This window comes from Mizuhopecten yessoensis, unplaced genomic scaffold (assembly GCF_002113885.1).
Source record: "Mizuhopecten yessoensis strain PY_sf001 unplaced genomic scaffold, ASM211388v2 scaffold6911, whole genome shotgun sequence".
NCBI classification, from domain to species: Eukaryota; Metazoa; Mollusca; class Bivalvia; order Pectinida; family Pectinidae; genus Mizuhopecten; species Mizuhopecten yessoensis.
In genome coordinates this window covers 3,881-14,909 of record NW_018406786.1, presented here as the reverse complement: position 1 = coordinate 14,909, position 11,029 = coordinate 3,881, and the positions used below count along the sequence as shown (strand labels likewise).

General features: G+C 35.6%; 1 long non-coding RNA gene across 1 annotated transcript; it reads right to left on the bottom strand.

Moving 5' to 3' along the window:
• Nucleotides 1–8,149: 8,149 nt before the first annotated feature.
• LOC110452829 lies at nt 8,150–10,592 on the bottom strand. The gene is made up of 3 exons (XR_002463228.1): nt 10,436–10,592; nt 8,898–9,209; nt 8,150–8,189 (listed from the first exon to the last, which is right to left on the bottom strand). It is a non-coding gene; the product is annotated as an uncharacterized LOC110452829 (long non-coding RNA).
• Nucleotides 10,593–11,029: the final 437 nt, after the last annotated feature.

The following is an 11,029-nucleotide window of genomic DNA, read 5'->3' as shown; positions in this document are numbered from 1 at the left end:
AAGATGTTTAAAGTAAAAAGTTGACGACGGACGGACGACGGACGCTGCACCATGGCATAAGCCCACTTGCCCTTCGGTCAAGCGAGCTGATAATAACATTCTCTCCTTAATTACCTTGTATTTTAATGCACCTTCATTGGCGTCTAGTCTGATTTAGACCTTGCGCAAAATTACGGTCTATATATAGAGAGAGCGGTTATTACCTTGAAATATTTATAGTGATCGCGTGTGTTTATATATAGCAGCGAATCGCACATGTGTATAGCTCAGAAATGAGGACGTCGATCCTGCTTAATATGATCGATAGTAAATGTGTTCTTTATATAGAAGAATGGTTTAGGAAAAGGGATGCCTGGTGTGATCAAACTAATTTCATATCCTGCTAAATGCCTGCTAATGGCAAATTATTTACCAATGTTCGTAATGTTCAACATACTTTTTAGTGAAAAATTCTTTCATTAAAATGATTTTTTTTTTTTTTTTTTTTACATTTTCGGCATATCATGGTAAGCTTTTATATGTGCAACGTAAATGCTGTAATACTATAGATATATGTGCCGAATTCTACTTCAAAAATGAGTTTTGAAGAACACATACGTGGCTTTATTTGAGTGACAATTTTAACCATTTAATCGGCAAACACAGCTTTGAAATTTGGTCAACTGGAAGCAGCCAAAAGACCACTGTAAATGTGTTAATTCAAAATTGAAAAACGCTCTACGATTCATTGGATTGATTAATTGCAACTAAAAAATGCTTGAGGTGCGCCGAATATTCCGACTGCTCTGTAAATTTGACTAAATATCAGATATGAAGTTTAACTGGTATTTTGACGGTTCATTGAAAAAAAAATTACTCCGATGACAATGTGTTTTGTGCCCATATGTTACATACAGTGTACGTATACGTGTGTACTATGTGACACCTGTGCTGTATCAGTGTTTAACAGTACGGTTATCAATCCGGGTCTCTTTCTAAATATATCTTTTTAATACCGTAATCTGTATAGTCTTTGAAGTAACGTTTAACATGTTTGTCAAGCGAAAAGCACATGTTTCATGCACTCCTCATTTCCACGTACACACGTATGTAATATACAGTACAGAGATTACAGAGATTCCCGGGGGTAACTGACGTGAGATATAGGTTCCTCACGCCCACTGCACATACACGTATTAGCAATATACACTTTATTTGTTAAATATGGGATTCATTTACATGTTAGTTGCCGATACGGGAATCATGTGTAATAATGACGCCTAGCAAACTCCATTTAAATCATATGTCGGCATACTTAGGAATGTGAAACGCTGCCAACATCAACATGAATTATATAGTTACAATTTGTTGTTTTCATTGTAAAACTTGTAATTGCTACTGTGTATTCCGCTATATATTGTAGAGTGATTGTTGATATATTCTTTTTTAATTATGTTATTCTTACATTATAATGTGTCGTTCCTAATCTATCTTATATTGTTATTGTATATCTTACTTATTCAGTGTTTCGTTATTATTTGGAAATGAAGTCTTTCATATTCTATATCTTGTAAATATTATTGAATGTCGTGATAGAATCAATGTGTTTCATTGGCTCCTGAAAAACGTAATTTTAACACGTGTATATCAAGACTAAGACCTGCTAGACAAAACGCAATCCAAATGTACGCATCTACATACGACGAGTAGGGTATATCGCATACTTTTATATAATGAGTAGCAGTTGTTAACTTCGGTTACAATTATACCTTACGCGGGCTAGTAGATGGCAGTGTACATTGTTTCACACTTTGTTTATTAGACGACGGCGTTAATATTTGAAGTTCAACACTAGTGACAACTGTCCAGATTCACAGATACATATCTTATTTAGCCAAAAAAAACTATATGTGACACATACACTTAAAAGAAACTCACAGGTGCATCTTTTTTAGCTTGTTCTTTGGTGCTGAGGGGCTACTTGCTGTTCATAGTCTTGTTGTACAGGGTATAACAGTAATGAAGAGACAACCAATCTATGATAAAAATTAAAAAATTAAAAAAATCATAATACTCAACAAAATTATTTTCAAATCTGGGGAGGCTGAATATGAAAATATTACAGCACAACTTCATGCAAAAGTCAGCTAACAACTCTCATACTCTTGGAATGAGCACATTTATTATATCGAACAAAAAAATGGTGATTAATGCAAAAATGTGCTTTAAAATGTGTTTATAATGTGCTATGTAACTTGTGCTAAAATCTGTGGTGTACCTTTTCACATGGGGGTATGCTGAAACAGGTTTTTTAACTTTCAATTGAAATCTTTTTAGAGATATTGAGTTTTTCAAACTTGAATTTAGTCATTGCTGTCTTTTAAGCACAGAAATAAATATAATTTGAATGAGGGAAGTGGCCTAAGAATGACTGAGCAGAGGTGGTTGGAAGGGAGGGGTGATAATTGTGCAGGACAGCACACTATATTTCTGTTCTGTGAAGATTCAGGTGCTAAAAGCTGGTACACAGATCATTATAGTACTATTGAAAAACATGCAGATCAATTATTTCAGTAAATTGAACACAATCCTCATTAAAAAAAACTGAGTATTAGGGTCAGTCCAACTATACAGGCTTAAGCACAGAGCCATATTTAGCCCAGATTAAACCTAATTTTGAACTGTTATCAAGTTATATATATATTTACATACTGAACAAAATGTGCTTAGACCCAATAACAGTGGCTGTCATAAAAAAGCGTCTGGAAACACAGAAAATGTGTGAAAGTTCAGGTTCATTGAGCACATGGCTATTTCCCGTAAAGGACTCCCACAACTAAATCATTTACTCTATGTTATTACTAAGCTTTTGATCTAATAGCGTTAATATTTGAAGTTCAACACTAGTGACAACTGTCTAGATTGATAAATACATAACTGACACAGGCTTCAAAAGGCATGTTTTGATGAGTTTAATGGCATATAAGAGCGCTACAGCCGTCTGCTATTTGACAACCGGAAGTTTACAAGCCAAACAGGTGAAGTGGGACGTGAACCCCCCCTCCCCGGACATTTGACCCCATATCAATCCGCCATCACATTTTAAAAGTTACTAAAACTATACATTTTTTCCTAAAGTCGAATATTTATAGATTTCATTCAATGTAAAATATGTCAAGAATTACCTATTTGAATTACTCGGAAGCACTGTATTAAACCGGAACAATTTTTAGGTAGGGATTACAATCGTATGAAACACTTACTGATTGGCTGATTTAGTTGTGTGAGACCTAAAACAGGCTGTTCTGTTAAGATTATAGCTGTATAATGGTTTAAAACCGTTTATTTATTTGTAATTTGTTAATGGTTACTGATTTATTTGCTAAAAACTTTTCTATGCAATCTGTATCTGTAATCAGTCATAATGTTTGGAAATTCCTCTACTGGGAATAAACCAAGGGGTCAATGTCGAATATTTATTCCGCCCATCCCTTCTGTATTGGCTCTGTCCATGTGGCGTGAGTTGTATTCGGCTGATGTCACAGGGGTATGGTACACTTACCCACCTTGCGGTTTATAAATAGGTATTATGACACAAACTATCTACAATGTTCGTACCACGGGGTGAAGATCTGTGACAGGTCTCAATGGTATTTACTTTGTAAAGGTGCTGATGTTTAAAAAAAACAGTGTGTGACATCACCATGGCAAAATTCAAGACACCACGTTCAGCAGTCGGAGAATCAATCACCATGCTTGTGTAGTAAACTATCCGTGATTGTGTGACAACGTTTTAATTATCCGGTCGAGTCATTGTGACAAACATTAATTCGCCAATGGTTGGTCACATCGGTCCTTTGTAACATATGTATGTATTCTTAACAGTCGTCGTGTGTCGATTACAGCATTGCTCCGAAATCAAAACCTGATCATAGCACGATATCAACATATGGGCCCGTTTTATGAAACCGTTTTCGTGCTCAAACATGGATTTTGTACTCAATGCCAATTTCTTGTTTTCTTTTTACATGTAAGAGTATAAAAAAATCTTATTTTGTCAATGATTTGAAAATACTGTTTTCAATGTTAACATGTGACTTTTTGATCGTTTGGCATGATTAAAGGGAGTTACAAGAAGATGGATTGAGCACAGAATCCATGCTTGAGCATGAGAACAGTTTCATGAATACGGGCCCAGGTGATCACATGTATATTGCTGTCTTATCTTTTTCTATATTTCCACTGCACCTCCCCCCTCCCCCTCCCTTAACCCGTCCCACACCCAGATATTTGTTCTTTTATTTATATTGATTCATTTCTGTAGTGATGGTGTAGTGACGAATTACGTAAGTGTCATGACACTTGTATTCATTGTCTTTTCAAGTTCATGTAATGTAAAATTCAATGTTTTGTCATATTTATGAATAAATTAAGCAACCAAAAAATTGCAACCAAAGGAGTATCTCGAAAATGATTACACAGAGGCTCTGTGGAATCTTTTCCTGACCCCTCAGATTCTACAGAGTCTATGTGTAAACATTTTTGAGATACTCCTTTGGTTTCAATTTTCTCATTCTGCGAGCAGAGTACCATGAAAAAGGTTAGCAGGGAAAGTACATTTCATAATTTTAATTTCAATATACACATGTGCTTTATTTCGGTTTCAGGTACAAAATTAATTAACAAAGTCAAAATATATGTTAAACATTTATTAAACACGAAAAAGGTATAGTCATACTAAATATATGGAACACGACCTTTGTAAAATATGATAAATAGTACTACACAAAACAAACGAACCTGAATAAATACTGTAGGTTGATATGGGAACGAAGAAAACATAATAAAATATCTCTAGGCTATTTTTACAGTGATGTGAAATAAAGAAGCTATATTTTAATTATATATAATAAATATGATATAATAATTGTCATACATATAATTTTGATAAAGCATTTCAATACATCTTTTTAGTAAAGGTACTGAAATCAAGTATACCAACACGTCCATCTAGATACTGAGAACAAGATCAGGAGTGATGTTAAGTAAAACCATGTAAGTTAGGACTGAGAACAAGATCAGGAGTGATGTTAAGTAAAACTATTTAAGTCAGGACTGAGAAGTTTATTTTGGAACCATTGTGTACATGTTTGTTATTACTTTTTCACTTATCGCTGTAATTGAGCAATACGTACCACCCTACAAATCTGGAGATAGTAAAGTGTTCAACATGCCATTAGCCGTGCAATTAACCAAATAAGGACCTACTGATTGTTCATTACTCCTCCATTAAACATGTAACCAGTGACGTAGATGTCAGGTTAGGTATTTTAATGCCTTATGTATTGCACATATAGAGTAATAAAAGACAAGTACAATTGAAGAATGAAAAACACATAGAAAACCTATACAGGGATGATTGAAACACGGAACACTTTTAGTGAAAATATAATAATTATTTAAATACTATTGGAATTAGGATATTGTATCAGTTACTGACGAGAGAAAAACGAATGAGAGCCTCCTGTGTGAGGACACCATATTGTTTGTTGCAGGAAATATAATATTTAGGCAACTACTACCTCAAGGGTTGAGAGTCCATCACTATTCTTCTGTAAACAGACATTGAAATGTTAATTTCCTGTTCCCATGTTTGTCTGTATTAACACAAAAACTATATTTGGGTCTTTTTGGAAGGATCGAAATAATTAAAGATTATTTCTCGTAATGTTATAGAAAAGTATCAACGTAACCAATACTATACTAGCGCAGTGGATAAGCTATGTGTTGTAGAGTCAAGCTGTCAGGATTTCGAATACCTGTAGCGGAGGTCTTTATAAAATAACAATCGGTAGGTAATAAGTTGTATGTATAAACTCTATGCTATAGTAAATGGACAAGTAACTCCGTGCCAGAAAAAAAGGTGACAAAGAATACTTCCTTGTTGGAGATACAACAGAGACCATTGGGACTATCAACCTCAATACACTGTACACCATTACAACACAGACCATTGGGACTATCAACCTCAATACACTGTACACCATTAAAAACGATCGCTTTACTATGTGTAGGACCTCGTGGTGACCAAAGTCGATTTACAGCAAGATTGAAACTAAAACCAATCATTGTCGTAACTACATCGAAGGATGATCATAATCCATATCAAGAAACACGAATATCTTCATACTCATCACAGCGCTATAATATAATAGTGACAAAACCAGACAGGTTTATCTGTGAGAAGAACATTTTTGAGAGGTTTTTATATTACCTAAAATTATTAAACTTAAAGTCGATTTACAGCAAGATTTGGAACTAAAACCAATCATTGTCGTCACCTCATCAATACATATCACAGAACACGAATATCGTCATACCTATCACAGCGCTATAATATAATATAGACAAAACCAGATGTGAACATTTCTGGGAGGTTTTTATATAACCTAAAATTATTAATTCTATGCGTTATGTTATATGTATAAAAGAAGGTAAAGTTAGTGGCAAGGATTAATACGGACTTGATTTCCGAAACCTGGCCTGAATAAAAATAGATGAAAAAAACCGTCATGAGTGCAAAGTGACATCAGTTTTGGTCCAATTGATCGATTTAAACATTTGATATCCTGCCTTAACTTGACTTTTGATTTACGACTTTTTTTTCTTTTTATTCATGTAATTATTTCGTTTTAATTTATCATAAACTTACAGTTTTGAACAAGTTATGGCTTATGCCCACTTGAGTCTAATGACTATTGTCTATTGGCTAGTGCCATATGACTACTGTTGATTGACTAGTGCCAAGTGACTACTGTTGATTGACTAGTGCCAAATGACTACTGTTGATTGACTAGTGCCAAATGACTACTATAAATTGATAAGTGCCAAATGTCTGATGTTTGTTTCCTTTCTTAACATGACCTCTGTATTCACATGATCCATTGGAATACAATTTGAAGCTGCTGGGTCTATCTTTCGAGATTTTTGGGATAAAACGTTTTTACCTCGCAATGCACAAATCGCCAAAAGTAGTAAATAGGTCAGAACTTTAAAGGCGTAAGTCGTAAAGTCGGTTGGCCCTTCATGGCCAACGTTAAACTGTACGTAGTACACGGTTAGAACATAGCAATCATGTTCAGTAGAACAACACCACACGTAGCAGACCACACGTAAAGCGTGTAATATAAGTTTGCTATTTGTTCATTTGTCGGCATGTTTTAGAGGAACACAATCATTGATGAACGTTTTTGAACTTCTTTGATCATGGTAACAGATCTTCTTGTCCAAGCACTCTAATTTAATCATTAAACGACCGGCAGTGGAAAAAGAATGAGGTTATACCACACATGCCAGGCAGACGTCGAGGGCCATGCAGCCCCTTCAATGAAGTAATACCACACAGGCCATACAGCACCTTCACTTCAATGAAGTAATATCACACAGGCCATACAGCTCCTTCAATGAAGTAATATCACACAGGACATGCAGCTCCTTCAATGAAGTAATATCACACAGACCATGCAGCTCTTTCAATGAAGTAATATCACACAGGCCATGCAACTCCTTCAATGAAGTAATATCACACAGGCCATACAGCTCCTTCAATGAAGTAATATCACACAGGCCATGCAGATGATGAGGGTCATGCCGTACCTATAATAAAACGTAATACATTTTACATGGAATAAACAACACATACAATTAACAAGGACAGGTGAGATTAAATGAATATATTTTTATTGTTATTAATTTTGGTATTTTGGTAATTTTAAATCTATGATCCTGAATAAGTGCTGTATATTCAGGATAATGATCCCAATACCTTTTTTCTAAAATAGTTTTAATTGATCTTCATGATTTGAATCCGATAACTGCAAGGGGCCGAATAATTATATATATACCTAGTGTATATTATTATTTTGTCAGTTATCGATGACCTTATATTTGTATACATAATGCCGATTGCCTTATTTATGCATACACATTGACAACTTACATTGACGGTATTTCAGGAACTACATCTTTTTCTATTTTCGCCGGGTGTTTGAAGTGCTATTTCCAGTTGAGAACGTGTAAACTGAATAGATTTTAGTTTATACTATCACACATGGACTTGTATTTCATGTAAAGCTACAACAATTAACTTCAATCCCATATCTAAGATACATACCTGAGACGGGGGGAGCCTGTGGTGGTTCCTTCAGTTCCTTAAATTGTATTAAGAAATGAATTATGTAGCTACAAAGATTATGTTGTCCCCTACTTACACTATTAATATAAACCGTGTTTCCCTGACTCGTACGTTATTGCCAACATGAGGATAATGTTGTGTATTGACAGAACTCCCTATTATATCTTACATATGGAAGCTGGTCGGTATTACATCATCACAGACATTTCTCATATTGACGTCAAAGCGAACAATGCACTGTTGTCATAGACTTTTGCAAACCTGAACATTTCAGCATTTTTCTTTCTTTCAGCTTTGAATCATTTCATGTCACATATAATAAAAAGAACTTCAAAGGCATTCCATTTCCATGATTTCATATGAATTATATGGCATGTAAATTTCTTTAAGAACTTTTATATCTGTTTCATACTGGCATTGTTCATTAGGGAATGTTAAATGTCACAGCACTGACACTTTCGGCTTATACGAATTTTATCATTCTGACCACATTTTGTATTGCTATATTTTTTTGTACCTATTTGGTACTCGTACAATGATGTTTCGTGACAATAAAAACAATATGTTCAAGACGTACATAATTTAATACATCTGAATCAATATACGCAAGCGATTTGGATTTGTGATAGATTATCTAAGCAAGTGAACACATATATTTGCATCACTTCGATCATTTCTTAGATTTTATTGTTTGATCCCTCAGGATAAAAACTGACCTACATACCATTCAGAACTGCCAGGCGAGTTATACCACTCCATCCACTAGTCTGTTTGTTGGTGGCCACACTGAAGTACCGGCCACCATCTGATGTCGTGACGTTTCTGAGCGCGAAGTGCACGGTGTAGCTGTGATCGTAGTGCGGAAAGACGTCACTTGACATTTTCGGATCTGACAGGGGAAATTTCACATTTTCGTGTAGTAAAGCAACCCTGACCACCTTTGTGGACGAGTGAACTTCAGCCAAAAGTGCGATGGACTTGCCCTTTCTAACAATGAACTCCTGTTGCTTCCAAATCACATGTGGAATGTCCGAATCTGTAATACAAATATTGAAAAATTATGTATTATGATTGTATCATAAGAAGTTTACATGATATGTATGTGAAGCGGCAAAATGCCTTGAAAATTAGTCTTCTTGTGATTTTTCGTATCAAACAGGTGTCAACCAGAGAAGAAGTCGACCTGTTATAATACAACTTACAGTAGATACAAAGGGTATGATCTGTACGTCGGATAACAAAACGTTTGCTGGGTACTTTGGGATGTTTTCAAATTCAAAATCGATTATTTTGGAGAATAACTTTTGAAACTTGGCCGTTGTACCGTATTCAGTCAGACTGGTGTATGTACGTACACAACCAATTTTGAACAGGAATAGGTTTCAACTTTCAACTCAGCAGCCAGTGTGATTGATCAAATAATCGTGTTCCATCGCTTTGTATACATGTTTGAAACAAGTCACGGGTATGCAGGTTAACGATATATTAAGCAATTAACATTTTTGTTTTATATTCGGGCGTGTCTTTATCATCCATTTTCTTACAGTTCGTGATATATGGAAAGAAGCATTGGATCCTGGCGGCAACTCAGTTGGTACAGTAAAAGGTTTTGATAGTGCACATCACAGATAGGCATTATTAGAAGCAAATCGAAAATGTATGACATCGATTGTCAATAGGATCTTGTACGTACTGTCTAAGGTTGTAGTCTATGTTGAGTACGAAGTAATATTTTGTTAATACCTCTAAAGTTGGTTTTGTACATGTAACCCTGGTAAATACTAGCCGCAATATATCGCTCGGCTATAGAGAACTTCTCTTTATCTCGATTGGTTGAGCGTAAAACTAGTAAGCCAGAGGTCCCGGGTTCGATCCCTAGCGGAGGCAGTGATTTAAATTTAATTAATCATGCGCTCTGTTACATTGGCGCCCACGTAGGGACCCGGGAAAATACTCGGCCTTGCTCCACAAGCATCGCTGTTACCCATGGAAAAACTCGAGGACGAGTTTTTTCCTGGAAGGGGAGTATGTAACCCCGGTAATACTAGCCGCAATATATCGCTCGGCTATAGAGAACTTCTCTTTATCTCGATTGGTTGAGCGTAAAACTAGTAAGCCAGAGGTCCCGGGTTCGATCCCTAGCGGAGGCAGTGATTTAAATTTAATTAATCATGTGCTCTGTTACATACACTAGAAAGTAGTAGTGTTCGTTAAGTACCACCTGTCTACATGCCAATAAGCGACAATACGTTTGTTACGTACCGGATAAGGGGTTTTGTTTTTGGCACACCCAGTCAGCGTGTTCAGAGACTTCGACATAATCCGCGGATGAGAAGGGACTGTTCTAGTTGTGAAATCCGTCACCACAAGGAGTCAGTTGATCTGACTTTCCATTACTTTGACAAATTGTGAATGTTCCTATCAAAAAGAAAATGTAGGAGACAATAACAAACTAAGCTGGTAATAACAGAGATGTTTTTTATAGAGCAATAACATATTGATTTTGGTTTTTGCAGGTTTAGAGAATGTGTAGGAAAGGTATAGTTTTACCGTTCCATCCGTAGACTGGTTTACAGCATCGGCACAAGCTGATGGCTCCTTGTTGATAGTGCAAGGTGGTTCCCGGAATAGCAACGTAACAATTCCAGTTGAAATCTGTCGGCGAGCAATAAGTCTTAGGTTGACTCTAAAAGAAAGAAATATAACATATTTATTACATTTTTGCCAGTGAAATATCAGATCTATCAACTTGATAAAACTGATATCTTTCACACTGTGACAAATATCAAAAGTGAAATTTTTTACATTATGGTATTGACCAATCATAACAGTATCTTCTATTCGCTGCATTCAAAG